Source organism: Canis lupus, chromosome 28, assembly GCF_011100685.1.
Source record: "Canis lupus familiaris isolate Mischka breed German Shepherd chromosome 28, alternate assembly UU_Cfam_GSD_1.0, whole genome shotgun sequence".
In the NCBI taxonomy this organism is placed as follows: domain Eukaryota; kingdom Metazoa; phylum Chordata; class Mammalia; order Carnivora; family Canidae; genus Canis; species Canis lupus.
The window spans coordinates 28,546,944-28,551,933 of NC_049249.1; positions in this window are offsets into that span (position 1 = coordinate 28,546,944).

The window sequence follows — 4,990 nt, forward strand, 5'->3', positions numbered from 1 at the left end:
CGTCTCCAAAGTTTCATTTCCTCTTTGGAACGGATTGGGTCAAATTGATGGGAAAGAAAAACCCCAAGGCCAGGAGAAACTGCTGCCTCAGCTTCCTCTGTGGTTAAACGGGGGGATTAACACCTGTCCTGTCTGCCTCCCCTGAGCTTCAGTGATATGTGCCATGTAGCTAGTCTACACAGGGCTTGTACATAGTTGGTGTGTAAGACACTTCAGGATTCTCTTGGCATGAGACCTATAAGACACTCTGTAAGTCACTTTGTAAACTCAAAAGAATACTTATTATTTATTTATTATTTATTATTTATTAATAAATGATGAGGATTTATTATTCTCATCCTCAAGTTGTTGCCCAAATGTCTATAGATCCAGGAAACTGGGGCAGCGACAGTATTGTTTGGTTTCACCACACCTGTTTAATTTTTCTTCTGGGTGCACAGGAGACTATTGCCCAGACGCCCCCATGATGAGGTGAGCCATGAGACTGAGCTCTGGCGGAGGGAATGTTGGCAGAAGTGAGGTTGGCACTTCCGAGCCTGGCCCCTAAAACTTTCTGCGAGGGCTCCACATAATCCTTCCATTCATTAGTCAGCCAGATTCAGCCCAGGGGAGAACTCTGGATCCTAGGGGACGATGAAGCTGCTAGAGAGAAGGGGACTTGGTCCCTATAAAACCACGTGAGGCATAGCTTCTCCCCGACAGACAGGAGCAAGACAAACTTAGCTGTATTCAGCTACTGAGATTTCAGAGGCGGTTGGCTACACGGTAATTAGCCTATCCTGACTAATGCAGGCGTACCAGAAACCAGCATCGAGAAAAACCCTAAGGAAAAGTCAGAACAGATGAGATTTTGTCAATAGTCATTCATGGGCAGAGTCCACGGACTTCTCTGAGTAACTAGGATACTCCTACCTTTGTGCCTCTGGTCATCTCGGTTCTCGGTCCTCCTCCTGGAATTCCTGCTCTGGCTATAGTCTCCAATCCTATCAACGTTGTTTATTCTTTCTGGTCAAGGACCATCTCTTCCAGGAGGTCTTCCCTACCTGCCTAGTGTAGAAGTAGTCCTTCCCTCTCATGGACTCTGGTTCCTGTCTGTAACGCTCTCATGGCTTTGTTTTACAGCTATTTGCCAGTCTTTCTCCTCGATCAGAATTGACCCTTTTAAAGGAACACCCCATGGCCTTTGCACCCCCAATCCCCAAGCATAATAAAATCAAAATACCAGCATAGTCTTTTAAATTGTTTTAATTAATTAATTTATTTATTTATTTTTAATTAACTATTTTTTTAAATTAAATTAAATTTATTTATTTATTCATGGGAGACACAGAGAGAAAGAGAGGCAGAGACACAGGCAGAGGGAGAAGCAGGCTCCCTGTGGGGAGCCTGATGTGGGACTCGACCCCAGAACTCTGGGATCACACCCTGGGCCGAAGGCAGACACTCAACCACTGAGCCACCCAGGCGTCCCCCAGCAGACTCTTAATACTATTTGCACATGGGCTTATTATACAGCTTTAGCAAAGAACACACCAAAACCACCATTAGGAGCTAATTACAATGACACTAGTCATTGGGCAGCATTCGTTAACCAAGTGCAGGGCTCTGTGATGGGAGCCCTGACATAGACCATCTCGTTGAACCCCCTCAGTGGCCCTGTGAATTTGTTATCTTTATTTTCCCTATTCCTAAGGCCACACCCTAAAACCCACACTCAGTGTATCTCAAAAGCTCTGCCCTGAAAACCTGCCAAATGATATTCTCTGGCTCGTCACCTCTGAGGATAACCATGAGCCCAAGGGAGAAGATGTGCGTGATGGGACACAGCCCCTCATCCGTATAACGGAGACAAGGGTGGGATGAGATGTTTCATGTAGGGCGCTCAGCACAGTGAACCGTGGCCAGACATCTGCGGTGTGATTAGTGTGGTTTTGGGATGTGGCCCATCCATGCCCCATCTCACCCGAGAGAAACAAGTGTGTCCTGCCCCCGGCCAAATATCAGACACCGATGGAAACGAAGGGTAGAGATTTTGAAAACAAGACCCACCACCATCAGCAGGTGCAATCAGCATTTGAATCAGGATGAGAAATCTGGGATTGCTTTTCCCAGGGTTGCTTTAGACAATTTCTTGCTGTCTAACACAGGGCTTAGGATCGCTCCTTATACAGCCGTCAGAATAAAGTAAGTCCTAGAATGGCCTTCTTGGATGCCCTTTCAGAAAAAGCAGCATTGCATCGTTAAACTATGTTTTTTTTTTCGCCTTATACTTCACAAGATAATGACTACATTTGGAAAAATGTACATTGCCAGTAGCTGCCAAGGCAGGAAGATGGCAGCCTGCAAGCTGGTGTGGCATCACTTTTTAATGACAGAAAAGCAGCCTTGGGCATGACTGCTGCTCTTACCCCCCGGACAGTTTGAGGATGTCAGTGTGAAACATGGGCCTGATGGACTTTTTCAGCCTGCAGGACCCCTCAGGAACGTGCACAACATTGGCCCTAACTTGCAAACCCTTGCCAACCGGGTGGCCTCTTGTGTTCTGCAAGCTCTGGTTACTTTCCAGCCAAGAAATCATTTTAGGAAATACCAACTAGAGAATTTGGACTCCTGGCTAAATGTTTGTCACCTGGGACTAAATGCTATAATCTGGTATTGCCTTTTACAGCTGTGTGACCTCGAGCAAGTATCTTAACCTCTCTGAGCCCGATTCCTATCTTTAAAATAGAGAAAATCATAGTGCCAACTCCACTGGATTGTTATTGAAGTTGAAGTGAGATCAGCCAGTAAATTGAAGGCTTGCAGCAGAGTGGCCAGCCCAGAAGTGGGTAGTAACGATGTTATTTGGTGATGTTACTAACACCAGTGTTTGCTATATGCAATAGCACCTATTGCTCTCCCAACCCTGAAATTATTGGGTCCTTTAGCTGAGTAAAACTGCAGGGACAGGAACACTACTAACACATGTGCTAGTGCATGGGTTCATCTGTGCATGCATGCACGTACATGCGCACGCCCAGCATCTTTGCAGGACATTGTCTCCTGCTTCTCTGGCCCCCTGGTTGGGCCACACCGGTCAGCACAGCTCGGATTTCTTTCCCTTGCTCCCTACACATCCCCTCTCGCCTTCGCACTTCATTACCTTTGATCCACCTGGTTATCGCAGCAAAGTTCTTACCTCCCCTTCAATACCGCCTCCCACCGGCCCCCCATGTCCTCTCTCAGCAGCCCATAATCTTCTTATCACACTTCATCTGTCCACTTCTGTCTCCGCACAACGTACTTCCCCCAACTCACTGCAGTTTTCTTCCCGAAGCTCCTTGTCTTCCCCCTTCTTGGCTTCCCCCTACTCCATCAGTGTAAATCTGGCCTCCATCAGCCATTCTCACCCACACCCCTGGAAGATGCAGGAATCTTCCTGTCTGTTCTTTTGGCTGTGTCTCCCCATCCTGGGGCTCGGCAGGCCTCGCTGGTGGAAGTCCACTGGTTGACTCCAGCTTGATCTGTTTAGAGCTTTAAAAGGCCAGCTTGCTACTTCTAATCAAAATAGCTTACATTTCTTGAGCATTTATTATGTGCCGGCACGTTACCTGCATGCACCTCGCAGAGCAGGGTGGCAGGTGGCCATGTATCCTAATTCTGTAAGTGACAGCGCTGGTGCTCAGAGAAGCCAAGGCACTCAGCCCACATTCCAGAAGTAGTAAGTGGAGAGCAGGGATTCCATCCTGGGTGTGCCTGACTCCAGACCCCTTGCCTTTAATCCAAGCAAAACGCTGTGGTCAGGAGGTTGGAACAATCAAGGGCTCGGTGCTCCTTCTTGCTGTCTGTGCAGGAATTGGCTGTTGATGAAAACAGGGCCAGAAAGGAACCCAGAGCACCCTCCTCCCGAAGCATTGCTGACACCTCGCCTCATCCCCACCCTGTTAGTTAAATCATTCCCACCTGGTTCCATGACTGTCGTCCTTTACTTGCTCCCTCTCCCTTTTCCTGGTGGTTACTTGTCACTTGGCATGAAGCAGAAGTTGATAGAGACATTCAGGACATGAATCATTATTTATTTACTTATAAGAAAGCAGCCACATGCAGCGCCTCATTTTGGATGTGTCTTGGGTCTTGGAAGCTTGACTACCCTCCGTTTTCTCCTACAAATGGACCTTGAGAGCTTGTTTGGGGGTCCTAGCAGGGGAGTGCAGCCACTCGGATACCCTTGACCAAAGAATGGTCCTCCTCTGCCAGGGAAGGTCATCCTCTTCTACCGAGTGCGAAGCTTCGGGAGGGATGCACATGCAGTTGTGAGGGAGGAAGGGGACATCTGCCCAGCCAGCCAGGTCAACCGGATCAGCCCTGGTGATCAACAGGGTGACAGATGTCACAGCCAGATCGCCTTCACATCTGGGACACGTATGATTTACTGGTGATGGTGACAAAAGTAACCCAGTTCTACTTCCTCCTCAGCCTCAGTCTGGTTTGATTTGCCAGGCAGCCCGATTCCCAGCCCCCGATCCCAAAAAGGGGTCAGCCAGGAATTCAGGCTTGGGAATTCCCCAGGGCAGGTCCCATAGGTGAGTCACTTGGTGGCCGCCCCCTCATCCAACTCATGCAGCTGCAAGCTGGGGCTGGGCAGGTTGGCTGCTGAAGGAATGGGCAGCCTTCACTTCTGGTCTGGGAGGCAAAGCCTGAACAATACAGGCCTTACAAGTGAGGAGGTGATGGCAGACATTGCTGTGGGCCATGCAGCATGTGGGGAGCTCTGTACATTGGATCAAGATGCCTAATAGGGGGTGGCCACCCAGTCCATCAGGTTTTCCTGGCAAGAGGTAGCTGGCATGGCTTTATATGCAAATACCACCAACTAAGTTCTGGCTAAATTCTACAAGGCCAGAGATATTCTTGCTCATGTACACAGCCTTACTCAATCCCCACCACACCTCTAAGTACCCTGTACCTATTTTCCCAGACAAGGAAACTGACAAGCAGAAATCCGATAACC